Raw genomic sequence first — 15473 nt, forward strand, 5'->3', positions numbered from 1 at the left:
TTCTTTTTTTTTTTAGAGAGAGAGAGAGAGAGCGCGCAGGGAAGGAGCAGTGGGAAGGGGACAGATCTGATCTGAAGCGGGCTCTGTGCTGACAGCAGAGAGCCCGATGCGGGGCTCAACCTCACAAACCGCAAGATCATGACCCGAGATCATGACCCGGGCTGAAGTCAGATGCTTAACTGACTGAGTTACCCAGGCGCCCCTATTTACTTAGTTTTATTGTGACATCAGAGTTGTGTAAATCAGACACATAAGGAAAGATTTAGGGGGAAGATCGTACTCTTCGGAAACAGAGTTCTCTGATCCCTGATCCACATTTGCAAGCCCCCAGGGTTGTTTCAATTTTGCCAGTGAGTTTCAAGAACTTACTTTGAAAAGTCTTGAAATGACATTAAGCCCTTGAAACTTTTTTGGCAACATGCCGTGGTGCCTTTGTAGAAAAGAAAGGAGTGATTACGACATGGAACCGATGGTGAGTTGTTGTAAGTCCCAGAGGTGTGGTTGGTCACTGCGGGATCGGATTCTGAACTTCCAAACACATCTGGATTAACTACCACTTCAGCTGCTCAAACAGTGGGGGGGGGGGGGGGGATCCTCTGTGGGGACCATGGAGAATAATATTTGGCCCCTCAAGTCCCATTAAGTCAACTACTCTTCAGAAAATAAAAGGTCTCATTTAGTGTGATTCCTGTAAAATAACACCATTTGGTTATTAAACTCATTTTCTTTTGGCCAGATGGCTCCCAAATGCTTTAAAATCACAAGTAGGTTGATGAATGAAAATGTAGGGAAGGAATCGGCGCCTGATGTTTTTTAATGTGTGTGGATTTTCCCCTTCAGGAAACAAGGATAGTGTCTACCTTCCCGAGAATTGACGTCGCATTAAGATTAGCTCCCGATGAAAAGAGCTAAGCTGTTACCATAAGCCCTGTTTCACAGGTGAAGAAACCCAGACACAACCGGGGGCGGGGGTGGGGGCATGAAGACCTCAGCAAAGGACAGACCCCAAGTTCACGGGAGGGAGGGGGGCATGGCAGGGAAATTGGAATGAAGTTTTTGGGAAAACAGTCTGGATTCTATTCCTATATTTCTTCATGATTTCAATTCAGTCTATTAAAAAGGAGCTCTGCACTTGGATTTTCTTCAGAAAGAAGCTGATTAGAGATAAGCACTAAAAAAAAAAAAACCAACCCAACTTTTTTGCTAATGTTTATTTATTTTGAAAGAGAGAGACAGACCATGAGCAGGGGAGGGGCAGAGAGAGAAGGAGACACAGAATCTGAAGCAGGCTCCGGGCTCTGAGCTGTCGGCACAGAGACCAACGTGGGGCTCAAACTCATGAACCATGAAATCACGACCTGAGCTGAAATCAGACGCTTAACCGACTGAGCCACCCAGGCACCCCAAACATGTTTTAATTTTCAAAGTTTTTTTTTCTTTTTCTTTTAACCTGCTATAACCAGAAACCTTGTTAAATTTGGGATGCTGAGTGTGTCTGCGATGAAAAGATTGAGAAGCATTAGACAAAGCAGGGCTTCACTTGAACCTTCCAGAAGACGGCTTTTTGTTCTGTAATAGTTTCTTATATATCCCTAAGAGATGCACTGAGGCCCAGCTGGCCATGAGGAAACGGGGAAGCGAAGGGGAAGGAGTCTGGATGGAGAGGCGAGAGCCATTGGCAAACTAGCTTATCCTTAATCTGGTTTTCCTAGAAAGCAGAGAGCATGGGTGCCATCATCCCAGCAGGGAGTGCCATGCCCAGGAAAGAAGAGTGAGAGAACAGGGGGAAAGAGGCAGGAAAGAGGGAAAGCCAATAAGACGGTGCTTAACTGAGCTGCCCCCTGCTTGTGGTCAAGCTCAACGGGTTATGCGATCTGGAAGGACTATCTTTTGATGTGCCATTCAAATGACTGCATCTCGGGACAGCACTTCCATAGGAGGGAGAGATGGAGAGTTTACTCATCTCCTCCCACCTCCCACCGGTCAAAGGTTTGCACCACAGACAGTAACCACCCCCTGATTTCTGGTGGCACACATCGTGTAGACACTATGTGGTCCCGAGGTATCTCGGGACAGAGCCCAGTAGAGAAGCCCCAAGCTGGACGTGAGGCACTATGAAATCGCTCGTGCATGTCTAAGATGGGAGGCATGCTCCAGCTCTCAAGAAGCTGGTCACGGCTCGTGCAGATTGGTCAGAACAGCAGTGGCTGGGATGGAAAAAAGTGACCAAAGATCTCAGAAACATGAGAAAGAGAGAATCTGAGTAGTAGAAATCTCTACCCCGGTTGCCTCCGGAAACATGGCTTTTTAAGTCATTATGTATGATATACAGACTTATAGAGGCTATTTGGCGTCCTTGGCCGACTGCGTACTGTTTCCCCAACGTCTATCTTCCTCTTCTTTTAACAGAACCCACAGTTTTTGACCGTGTACATGGCAGCACAGTATAAGGACTACGTACATTTCCTGGCCTCCCTTGCAGATAGTGTCCGTGTGACCTAGTTCTGTTCAATGGGAGGCAAGCAGAAGCGGTGTGTGCAACTTCTACTAAGTGTTCTCAAGTGGAGAGAGTATGATCTCCTTTGTCCTTCCCTTCATCCTAGGGACTGGAATTCGGAGGTAATCGATGGGACTCCAGTAGCCATTTTGGATCCCGGTAGCCATTTTGGACCCGGAGATGACAGTCCTGAATTGCTTCCAACAGAGAGACCTAAGCATTTAGGTCTTACTTAAGCCACTATTATTTTGGGCTTTCTGTTCTTTGGGCCAGACTTAATTCTAAATGATATGGCGTCCAAAGGATGGGGGATATAAATGGAAGAGAAGCATATATATATCCACTTGAAAAAATGGCTCTCACTGGCCTGTGTCCCCTCATCCCTGCCTTCTCGTAATATTTTTGACTAGCCTGCCTTGTGAGAACAGTAATAATTGCTACTTACTGAGCCTCTACTCTGAGTCAGGCACTGGAAGGCACTTTACATCTGGTATCTCATAGAATATTTACAACATCTCTGTGAAGGAGGTATAATTATTGCCATTATGGCCATTTTCCATAACTGGTTGTCCCGCCCCGAATCTTGCTGCATTCGACCTACCGTATAAATAGTAGCCTGCTTGGTTCTTCCCACAGAAATCTTGTTGTAGCACCCTTCTATTGAGGATATTTCCATGGTGTTTGAGTTATCTAATGCTATGTAACAAATTACCCCAAACACGGTGCTTAAAAAGATAGTTTCGGAGCGCCTGCGTGGCTCTGTCGGTCGAGCGTCTGACTCTTGATTCCAGCTCGGGTTGTGATATCAGGGTCATGGGATCGAGCCCCGCATCAGGCTCTGTGCTGGGCGTGGGGCCTGCTTAAGATTGTTCTCTCTCCCTCTGCTGCTCGTGCTTTCCATCTCACGCTCTCTCCCTCAAAAGACAAAGCGAAACAAAACAAAAACTTCTGCTTCTGTTGATCAGGAATGTGAGGAGGACTCAGCCTGGCAGTTTTCTGTTGGGGCCCCTTGCCTGGTTGCAGTTATGAATTGGCCGGGGCCGCAGTCATGTGAAGACTTGATAGGGGTGTCCAGTCTGCTCCTAAGATGGCCCTCTCACGTGCCCGGGAAGCTGATGGTCGCTGTGGGACGGAGGCCTTCTCTGCGGGGCTGTTGTGCAGCCTCAGGAGATGGAGGCTGGCATGCCCCGGATGGAGCCGCCCAAGGCATCTGGAATGGAAGCTGCGCTGCCTCTTAGGCCTAGCCTTGGAGGTCACACCCATGACGTCCACCATATTGTTGTGGTTGAGGAGCTTGCCAGTGTCTGCCCAGGTCTGAGGCGAGAGACTACAGATCCCGCCTCTCCGTGAAACAGTGCCAATTGTCACTGGTGGAAGGGGGGACATACTGATGCGGTCATCTTGGGAAGACACAAAGCCTTTGCCTTTAGCCATAGAGCTATCCTGTCCCCCCCGTGGAACATCCCACACCCAGAGTCAGTTCTGGTTAGCGTTGCTTTCTGCCATTGCTGCCTTCGCGAAGCCATGAAGAAACTGATGATAGAATGAAAGAAAGCAACTGGTGTTGAGGTTCTAACGTACTGATAATGGTTTGCTCTTTCTGGGACGGTAGATCCCGCGTGTGCCCGACAAACCCCTGTGACGCGACCGCTGGCCACAGCACAGACTACGTTTCTGGGTTTCTATTGAGATGGATGTGTGGGTTTTCTTTATTTTTTTTTAAGTTTGTTTTCTGTTTTGAGAGAGAAAGGGGTGGAGAGAATGACCAAGGGAGGGGCAAAAGGAGATAGAGAGAGTGAGGGAGAGAATCTTAAGCAGACTCCACGCTCAGGGCAGAGCCCAATGTGGGGCTCCATCATGGCCGTGAGATCACGACCTGAGCTGAAATCAAGAGCTGGACGCTTAACTGACTGAGCCTCCCGGGTGCCCCCGGAGGTGTGGGTTTCAAAGCCACGTTTCCCAGCCCGTGGTCCTTTTTGGGCTCCCGACTCAGGAGACTTTGGCCACATTCCCCCTCCCTGGCCTCCGTCTCTTCAGCGTTTGCCTGGGAGAGGCAGGAGGCCCAGAGGCAGGAGAGGACACAGCAGGAAGTTGCCAGTGCGCAGGGCAGGCTGGCTGAGGGAGGGAGGGGGGTGGGGGGAGAGAAAGGCCTTTGGTGGGGCAGCTCTGGGTGACTGGGTGACGCGTGAGGCCTGAGCCAGCCAGGCCCGGGGTCCAGCCGTGAAGCCCACACACCCACAGTCACAGCCGGCCTGGCCAGGAATGAAGCAAGATCAAATATGGCAGAACACCGTGAGCTGAGCTCAGTGGCTCGGAAAAGAGCGGGGTGGCAGAACAGGACGCGGGGGGCGTCCCGTCACTCAGAGGTGCCGCTCAAGGTAAGAGGGCGGGAGCCTCCCTTGGTGTTTTTCACAACACCTCACAACAGGTTGTGGCCTTCCTTCATTCATGTCAGACCCAGAGCGGTGGGAACGGACCCTTCTCCCCACCCGGGGCCGTTTGTCCCCAGACCACGTTCCCTATGCGTCCTGTTCTCCCACTTAATCGGAGAGTGCGTCCCCCGCACCCCGCGCCTCTGTTTACTCCGTCTCCTGACCCGCAGCTGATTGTATAGGTGTTTGGAGGTGTCGGCTCTGAAGTGTTAAAAATAAAACCGAGCTTTCCATACTGGGATTTCTCATTATCGTGCTTACAAATGAGGCCCGCTGCCGCGTTTCAACAATTGGCTAACAAGCTCTAATTTGAGCGTTTCGGCTGGACCTTTGCACAGCAGGAGCCGACTCGGAGCAGATGCCTTCTCACAACTGCCTGTTTGGGGAGCTGGTCACGTTCCCATTCTAGCACAGCCTCCCTGAATAGAGAAGCCCCAGGTAGGGTGGACAAAAGGACGGCCAAGTCTGGAGAGACTTCTGGTAGACGGCTATTGTGCCAGGTGGGCGGCGGGCCCAGGGAGAGGTTGCGGACGTCTGGCCAGGTACGCACAGCCTCCCCAGCCCGGCAAGAGGGCACTCGCCAGGTGAAGGTCAAGGTGTGGAGAGGAGGGCCTGGATACTCCTTCCACAGCTTCTTGGCCCCTGTGAAATGTTCCCGCCAGAAAGTGCACGGCTCTCCAACTGGTGCTGAATTCAGTATACCTCGCGTGCTGAGTCTGCTTCCTGCCAATACTGTGCTTGTGACGGCAGAAGTCCTGGGCCAGGAACTGGGTTTGGCCAGTTCTCTTAGGGCAGGTTGAGTGGGTCAGCTGTAATAGACTTTTCTTTTTTTTTAAACGGTTAGTTATTTTTGAGAGAGCACAAGCACGGTCCGGGCAGAGTGGGGTGGGGGGGGGGGGTGGGGTGCAGAGGATCCAAAGCAGGCTCTGTGTTGACAGCAGCCAGACCCACTTGGGGCTTGAACTCATGAACTGCGAGATCACGACCTGAGTGGGCCACTCAACCGACCAAGCCACCCAGGTGCCCGTGTAATGAACCTTTAAAGAGGAAGAGAGAGAGGAAGAGCTCAGTAGAAGCTAGATGATGTTGGTGGCTGGCACTAGGTCCCCACTCCTGTTGTCATAACTGCCTGGTCCACTGATAGCATCTGGAGAGAAGGATCGAGGAGTGACCAGAAGCAGCAGTAGGGGCTGAATTAAGGAGCCGGGATCCCCCAGCCCCAGCCCAGAGGCGCAATGGAATGTTCAGGGAGTCCTGTTCCTCCCTCCTCCCCAGGCCCCTCCCCAGAATGTCTGTTTGGCTCTTGCTGCATCCCTCCCACAGAAGTGCTTAGCAAATGTTTGCTCAAAGAATGAACGATTCTGGCTGGCGCCCTTCTAGTGGTTTCTTTCACCCCTGCTCACGTGCCCTTAAAGCCCCCCAACTATCTACTCCAGAATCTTCCCTGCTCCCTGTGATTCCCTCCCCTTCTTAACATTTTTGCTCCCCTTCTGTCCATTTCTGATTAATTATTGGTCTCCAACCAATAGTTAGCCCTTCCCTGATGTGCTCAAGTTAACAAGGTCGAAATCTCTCAAATAAAACATGTACGTGTAGCTTTTATCAGGGATATTTCCAAACAGACAAGGAACTGGAAAGAGTAGGATAATGGCCCTCCTCCCCACCGTATGCTCATCGCCCAGTTTCCCACAATTATCAGCATTTTGCCAATCTCGTGTCCTCTTTCCTTCTGACCTTTTTCCTTCGCGGAGGGGTTGGGGAGGAGAGAGTATTTTCATCCTCTAGCTTTCTGAGTGCAGCTAAAAGCCTCCCTTACCTTCATTACCACATTAGCTCGCTAGGCCCGCATGGACAGTGTGGCACCTCCTGGCTCAATTATCTTCTGCTTCGAATGTCACAGAGTTTTACTTCTGTGCTGTGAGCTGTTGGAATTACACAGTTCTTACTGCTTTAAGTGCCGTTATTTAGAATCCAATTTGGCTCGCTTTGGATGAGCTATAGAGTCTCTACATTGTTTCTCTTTTCCCTTTTTTCTTCTGAGGCTAAAAGTCAGAGCCGCCCAACCCCCTCCACCTGCCCCCTCACCCCCATCCCAAAGTGTGTTTCTTTCTCTCCCTTTCTCTTTTCCAACCATACCCTGAAGCATTTCACCAATGACCCTTTGTTACCTAACCACATGTCACCAGCTCAGGAGACAATCTGAAAATTGACAGCAATAAGGAAATAGCCTGGATCCAGGCTACTTCTCGAGGAGCCTCAAGCCCCAAGACAGGCCTACTAGGCTGTGTCAGGGAAATTCTCCGTCTCCTTGCTGTCTGGAGGGACAGGGACAGATGGAGGGACACATTGGGGGGTGGAGAGCTTTCCTGGGGGGCATCTGGTAGGTCTGCCTACCAGGCCTTCCTTACGTGTATGAAATTGACAACGATGCCTTGTGTCAGAAATTTAAAATTTGTGACATACATATTTCTCTTTTATGTCTCAGTCCTGGCATGCTTTGTTTTGACCGTTTTATTCTTAGGCAGAGAACAAAAAGATCAAGTTCGATTGCTTCCTCACCGGCATCCTGAAGGCACACGTGACGATATTTGGGGGTTCCACGTGTGCCCTTCGTGCAGACAGTCAGCTCTCCACGTTCTATGAATTTCTCTCAGCACAGCAAGCACATCTGCCAGGGGGGGTCCCAGAATTCCTTTTCTCCTTGATTACCCAGCCCAGCTCAGCCAGGGAATATTTCCCAGTCTCATCCTGCCTGTGCCCAGACCTTCCCCACCCTCCCAAATCCCCCTAAACGGGAGCCAGTTGTGAGGGCCAGTGGACAGACGGGTGTCTCGTGGGCTGAACCGGTCCCCTCGCCCTGGTCCCTTTCACGATCCTCCCTTCCTTTTAGTTCCTCTTCCCCCGTGGTCTCCCCCTCCCACCTGCTGCTTGGAGGCTTCTTGCAGAGACATACCTCCCGGTCCCAGACCTCAGCCCCGCCCCCCCTACACCCTTCCTTCCCCTGGCCTTCACCTAGTGCCTCGGGTCCTCAGAGCAATGCTCAGCCATGGGGCTGCTTGCGAGAAGTGGCTACTGCATAGGTAATTGACAGAAATCTGTGTGTTGAGTTGCTTCATTCATTCGTCAACCCTGCCCAGATAGCCCGCCTTCCCTTGTCGTAAGAGCTGACATTTTTTGAGGGCTCACTGTGTGCCAGGTACATATTCACTCATTGTCCGTATTACCTTATTTAATCCGCACACCGGCCCTATGAGGCAGGTATTATTGTTACCCTCGTTTGGCAGATGAAGCACAGAGAGGTTCAGTCACTTGCCTAAAGGCACACAGCTGATAATTAGCAGAGAGGAAATTCGAATCTGAGATTCCCACTCAGCACCTGATTGGAGAACACAAAAGTCCTTAAAAGAGAACCCGAAACTATGTAAAATTACATACGGCATGGAAATAATTGGATAAGGATCTTGGCTCAGGTGGTGGAATTCTGATTCGGATGTTCTTTTTCCCTTTTTATTTTCTCATTTCCATTAATTTTTTTTTTTTAAATTATAGGATTGCTCCCATAGTGACTGTCGAAAATGAACCTGATGATGGAGCTTCAGATGACATAGAAAGCCAGTGGAGGAGATGCTTTTGGTTAGGTTGCTTTTTATATCCTACTAACCTCGGGCAGGCAGTCCCCCTTATGTCCGGCTTGTGACCTTGTTTAAGTCCTGTAAAGGAAGACCCAAATTCCCAGGAATCATCAGTGATTTCTAGTCATTACGGAAATACTATGGGCAAAGTCTCCAGAAAGAAGGCATCCATCTTTAAGGATCTGAGGGTCAACTAAAATTGTAGGAGAAAGTAATTACGAGCGAGATAGATCTGTGATTATGACATTGCTTGGGACGAGAAATGAAAATATCCACAAACTCCCCGAGAGAGGACTCAGAATGGGAGAGCTGGGGTGTCACCAGGATAGACCTAGCCCGAACCCCCATGGTTTCTGCCTCCACTCTCCTTCCAGGATACTGTGGGCATAATCGGAGGGCAGGACCGTGTCCATTCCCTTTGCTGCCCTGGCATCTAGCTACAGTACCTGGCACACAGCTGGTGCTGGGGGAAAAAGCAATGAATGAACGAACGGATGAATGAATGAACACGGTGACGACGTGTTGCCGTGAAGTCAGTCAGGTGTGTGCAACCTGAACTGCCACTTAGGCATCTGTCACCTACTTCCCCTATTCGTCTTGCCAATTTCTTCGTCGTCCTTTAATCGCATCGCTCAGACCTCTCAGCACGGCTTCAGTCGCGGCGTCGTCACTCACAGTGGCAGGTGTCAGGCTTCGCCCACTGCATTATTCAGTGTGTCACGAGCTGCCTCGGTTCTAAAGGAGAAGGAGCCTCAAAAAAGTGGCTTCCCTACTTGCAGGCATGACACAGTGTCTTTGCTGCACGAACTTTTGGTCTCCCTCTTGGATCCTACGGAGGTAACCTTTGCGGGGGCCTCAGGGAAAGTGGGACAAGTGGGTAATGGCACTGAGTGAAGGCAGTACAGACAACACCTTCCTCTGGGCTCTTAGACAAGCCTTTCCTGGTCCTCTCTGCTCCAGTCCCTCTGCAATAGGACAGGGGTGGCTGTACCCCCTTGTGCCACCTTCCGGGGTTCTCATGAGAAAAATAGACGGAGAAGCTCTTTGAAAAATTTGATGTTCTATTTAAATGTTCTCTCTGGAGAATGAAGTTTTCCTAGGGGCACATCTTTTAGCTTTTCCTATAACCCTGTCGCTCCTTAAGCCTTTTTCTTTTCTTTTTTTTCCTAAATGAGAGGAAAAAAAAATCCCATGTGCCATTTCCTCCTCCGCCTTTCTCTCATTAGGATTAAAAAAAAAAAAAAAGAGGCATTATTTTCTGAGTTCCTCAGCAACTGAACTTCACGAGATAGGAAATTCTCAATTCTGAGTCAAAATTCACATGTAAACCAATTTTCTTAACCTGATGGCTGCTTATACATTCGGAAAAGCTTCAGATTTCTGTCTTCACATCACCGTGAACTCTCCATTTCTCCTGAGCTTGTTCATCAGTCTCTGAGAAAAATCTCCCAGCAACTCCCCCCCCCCGCCCCCAGTAAGGTCCTCCAGATCAGTGTGAAACCCTTAATTTAATAACACCATTATGGCTTCCCAACATGGGTAAATGAGATAAACTACACATACGCCAGGAAAGAAGGAAATTAATTTTTCTCAGTTGAAAAAAGGAGAAAGCCTTGCAAAAGCAGTAATTTGACAGCTAATAGCAGTAGGGATCATGGAGAATCCTGAATCAAGAGGTGGGGAGGTCATGTATCCTTGACAGGTTTCAGAGTACCTCCAGAGATCCCAACAGCCACAGATCGGAAAAGACCCAAGAGGCAAAACATTCCTTAAGACACGAAAAGTGATGGATGGGAGTCTGAAAAGAGAGGACCCCGTCCTATTCAGAACTCAGGTTTGACACCGGGGATTCACATTAAATCAAGAGTCCCCAGAACTTGTGTTTTAGCTACGTCAAAGACTTTTAGTCAATGTGTTGTTCAGGTCATGAGCAGAAGACACCCAGCACCTCGTTTTCTAGACCCAGATTTTTGGGGAGTGGAAGGGAAAAGATTCATAATTTACAAGACATTTGAAGTAAAATATAGGGGTACCTGGGTTCAGTAGGTGGAGCATCCAACTTTGGCTTGGGTTATGATCTCGCAGTTTGTGAGGTTGAGCCCCACATCAGGCTCGCTGCTCTCAGCACAGAGGGCACTTCAGATCCTCTGTCCCCCTCTGCACCTCTCTGCCCCTCCCCCTGCTTGCACTCTCTCAAAAATAAATAAACATTTTTTATTTATTTTTATTTTTTTATTTTTTTTAAATTTTTAACATTTTATTTATTTTTGAGACAGAGAGAGACAGAGCATGAACGGGGGAGGGGCAGAGAGGGGGAGACACAGAATGGAAGCAGGCTCCAGGCTCTGAGCCATCAGCCCAGAGCCCGACACGGGGCTCGAACTCACGGACTGCGAGATCGTGACCTGAGCTGAAGTCGGACGCTCAACCGACTGAGCCACCCAGGCGCCCCTACATTTTTTAAAATAATGTAAAGTATACACTAAGATGATCAAAACAACGTGTAGTAATATTTGGGGGTCAATGCAAATGGGTACGCTGTGACCAAAACGTGCCGATCGTGTAAAGGTTGACTGCGGACTAGTAGGTAAAACAGCAGGGAAGGAGGCCTGGAATTCATCACCGATCCCAAGCTGGGAAATACGCCAACTTTACTGCATTATTCTTGTGGGGGGAAACAACCCACCACGATTCTAGAATGCATTAAAAAGTAAATCGCATCCGAGGGAAGGAGAAATAGTCATTTTGTTATGCTTCCCAGTGGACTCTTAGAAAACCACAAGCCATCTTGATTATTGCACTTTTCCAAAGATATGGAAAAACTTGAGACAATCCAGAAAGAACGACACAAATGTCACGAGAGGACGCGTGCGTTCGTCCCGTGAGGGAAGGTTAAAGCCTCAGGACTATTTCACCTCAAAAGAGAAAATTCAAGGGATGAAGTGTCATTGTTTCAAACACATGACAGGTTTTGAGCAGGAGGAGGCTGGTCTTTTGTTTCCTGAGTCTGTGGAGGCCACGACAAACAGTATAGATGGAAATAAGGATGATAAATAAGCCTTTGGTGGCTTTCTGTTTCCCACAGACCACGGCAAAGCTCCTTTGCAGTTCAAGCCCACTTCTCATCACTGCCACCATTTGGCTGCAAACCTATGCCAGCTGCTGTCCCTCTGCCTCTGTTCCTTTGTGCCTTCCACACATCTTCTTGTCTCCACCAGCCTGGCTGGCAACTTTGCAGGTCCTCTGGGTTGTACCCACTCATGTTTCTGGCTCCTCCCAACACCAGGAGCTCCCAGCAACAGCACTGGACCCAAGTGGGAACCCAATGGAAGGTTGTTAAATCAATGAACAATTTAAAGAGGAAATACTTTGTGCTAAAGCAAAGGCCAGGAGAGAGATGCCTATTAAGGAATTTGGGGGCGAAATGCTGTGTGCTGTGCTCTGTGATCTCCTCTTCACCCCCCCTGCCCCAGTCTTCAGTCAAACCTACACTGCTCACTAGTACTTTAGGCGGTGGGTTTTCTTGGGACGCCTGGGTGGCTCAGTCGGTTAAGCATTTGACTCTTGATCCTGGCTCAGGTCGTGAGCTCGAGGTTTGTGGGATTAAGCCCTGCATCTGGCTCCGTGCTGCCAGCATGGAGCCTGCTTGGGATTCTTTCTCTCCCTCTCTCTGCCCTTTCCCCACTTGCACTCTCTCTCTCTGTTTCTTTCAAAATAAATAAATAAACTTGACGTAGTGGGTTTTGCCTCTGGGAATGTAGTTCAGTGGGTAGTTCTGCTTCAGAGTGACGAGGGGCGGAACACCTGTGGCTGTCCAACACCTGTGTAACATGGAAAATCTGCTTTGTCTTTGAAGAAGTTTTGCTCATCCTCCTGTTTACGTCTAGGATCGAATCCCTCGAGAGGACTTTTCTCGGTCTCATTTCCTCACTGATCCCAAAAAAGAGTTCGTGTAGCTAGCTGCGTAACTACCTTTTCCCATGGTAGGTTCCCAATAAATTCTTCAGATCTCATGGTAGTTCAACACCCATGCCCATTCTGGGGTAGGAGCCATTGAATTTCTCCGTTAACGTTGACCATCCACGGGTTAGCCCACCTCGGCCCATCTGTGCAGAATTGTTGCTTAGAGAGTATTGTCCTGGGAGCCACACAACTTCCTGGGAGGAGGTGGATGGAGAATCTTTTAGAGTTCCTTGGCACCTCCATTTGACCTGGGCCCGCTGCCCGGCGAACTTGACGAAGTACAGGGAGAACGCAGTGGTAGCAATTGGCCCTCTACCACCGGAGACCTCGTTTGGCAAACTCTGCTATTTCCCTGAAGCCATACTGCATTTTACGAGACCGGAAGGGATGGCGAGACTTCAGCTAGGTCACGCCTGCCTGTCTGAGCAGAACGGAACTCACTAGTTGCAGAAAGCTGGCTCTTCCTCTAAATCCCTACATGCCCCGATGACATTTCGTCTTTTTATTTGTTTCCAAACCACGTTCCTCTCCCAAACAAGCCTTTGCTGTGTTTGCTTTAAGATACATCAGAACTCCAGCTTCCCACTGTGCCTCGTACCCCTTTGCCAAAATTATGCAAATTAAGAATAACCCCAATCTGGTTGGGGTTGCTGGTGATTGAAGAGTAATTGGGCTGTAATGTGCTAATCCGTATGCTAATATTTGTCCCTGAAGATACAGAGACCTGAAAATGCTCATGTGAGAGCCCCTCCATAACAGACTAAGATAGCTGGGAGTTTGGGGGAGGAGGAGAGAGGCGGGGAGCCAGATGGGGCTGAGAAGTCGCATGAGGGAATGGGCCTTCTGGAAACAGTGAGGGTTTTCGTTGGCTTCCTTACATTTCCCAGACTTGCAATGGTGACTACGTGTTACTATTACGAGCGGGAAACTGAACGTGAACCGTGGGAAGGAAAGATGATGAGGGACGCAGAAGCAGATGAGAGGGAGGTAGAGATGGGCCTTGCCAGAGCACCTCCCGGGAAGAGTTGTGTGCAGGGACGTTCCGCGGCACCTGGCTGGAGTCTTTCAACTCTATGGTGTATATATGAGACCCACCTGCTTCCTGGCGAAGGAAGCGGGGAGAATTAGCTAAAGAAATCTTTAATATCTCCGAGGAGACATTAAAGGGTTTTAAGAGTGTCACAGAAAAAGACACATGTGACCAGGAAAGGACAGCCAGTCACTTATCATGGAAGTTCAGAGCTGCCCGCTTCTCCATCCACCTCCTCCCAGGAAGCTGTGTGGCTCCAAGGGCAATACTCTCTAAGCAACAATTTTGCACAGACGGGCCGAGGTGGGCTAACCCGTGGATGGTCAACGTTAATGGAGAAATTCAATGGCTCCTACCCCAGAAGAGTTGGGTGCAGGGACGTTCTGCGGGTCCGGGGGAGCCGCAGACTCAGCTGTTAGGTGGTGAAGGCCCCAGCCGTGGCACCATGGGTCTCGGGGCCTCTGAGTCTGAGAGAAATCAGAAACGACTTCACACCCAGTAGGACAGGCAAATGCGAACACCACTCGGAAACTGTAAATACCATACCCAGACCGTGTCTCTCTGTTCATTCCTTCAACACAATGTATTCTACAAATAGAGATTAACTACAGTCCCAGCGCAGTAGCCTCTCCTCTCTGTGGGGGAAGGGAAGATAAGTAGAGATGAATAAAACATCCTTTTCCTGTCTAAGGAGAAGAAGGCTTTCTGAAGGGAGCTCTGGTAATGAACTTGCAAGGGCAGTCTGTGGCTGGGGGCCTTCTCATGGCTTCTGGCAGCAAAGAGCTCTGTCCCCCTGGGCTGACTGAGGGCTTAGCCAGGAGGGACAGAGAGGAGGCCATTGAGGATGGTGGGATGATTGACTGGTTGCTTCTGAGAGGTGCTGAAGAAGGGCTGTGACCTCCTCGCATGGAAGGTCTTAAGAAAGAAGGTGGTGATCATGCAAAGTGCCTCAAACGATGGCCCTTTGTTTGGGGGCTGCCTCTGGCCGCATTCTACACTTGATCTTAGCCAGAAGGCCGAGAAGCGATGGCCATGTTCTATCCCATACCTTCATCAAACCCTTCCCACACATGATCCCACCAGTGGGAAGCTCTGAACTTCCATGATAAGTGACCGGTTGTCCTTTCCTGGTCACATGTGTCTTTTTCTGTGACACTCTTAAAACCCTTTAATGTCTTCTTGGAGATATTAAAGATTTCTTTAACGAATTCTCCCCGCTTCCTTCGCCAGGAAGCAGGTGGATCCCATATATACACCATAGAGTTGAAAGACTCCAGCCAGTGAGTGCCATCAATGAAAGCAGCAACCTGTCAGAGAATAATGTAAATAATCTGGACCAGAGGAAGCCATTTTCAAGGCGTACCTTTCTGATGTGGCTTCTGGTTTCCAGGCTCTGGTCTCAAATGGTCTCAGGCAAAGTACGTTAATACTGATGCCATTTATTTGTACCAATGTACGGAAAAGGTGGTGGAAATGTTGGAAGACTTCTGCAGTCTCATTAGTTGGATTGAGGCTAGGACCCTGCTTTCCACGCTGGAAATTGGGTCTAAAACCAGGAAAGTGAAATCTCCCAACGACGCAAATAACGTGCCATATGGGTACAGATGATCAGTGCTCAGTGCCCATTCTAGACGAAAGGTGTTTCCAGGATACTCTTTTAACAAAAGTAATGAGCTGTTCTTTGATTGTAGGAAAAGAGGGTGTTTATTGATCACACGTCTTTTCAATTAGTAATAGACACAGATGTTTTCCCATAGTTTTTTTTCTGACACAACTTACTTCTCTAATCAAAGGTTCTCAGCATAAAAATAAAGGAGACAGATTTCTTTAAGCCACCAGAAGCATCTCCTCTCTTAACTTCTGTATTGTTGGTTCAATGTAAGTTACCCTGAAAACGACCACCTCCAAAGCCCTGAAAG

The 15473-nt window shown here is 49.2% G+C and overlaps 1 long non-coding RNA gene across 1 annotated transcript; it reads left to right on the forward strand.

The window, feature by feature from the left end:
- The first annotated feature begins 232 nt into the window (after positions 1-232).
- LOC106985566 (uncharacterized) lies at positions 233-8445 on the forward strand. The gene is made up of 3 exons (XR_001431932.3): positions 233-472; positions 841-939; positions 2410-8445. It is a non-coding gene; the product is annotated as an uncharacterized LOC106985566 (long non-coding RNA).
- The last annotated feature ends 7028 nt before the right edge of the window (positions 8446-15473 follow it).

This window comes from Acinonyx jubatus, chromosome A1 (assembly GCF_027475565.1).
Source record: "Acinonyx jubatus isolate Ajub_Pintada_27869175 chromosome A1, VMU_Ajub_asm_v1.0, whole genome shotgun sequence".
Taxonomy (NCBI): Eukaryota; Metazoa; Chordata; class Mammalia; order Carnivora; family Felidae; genus Acinonyx; species Acinonyx jubatus.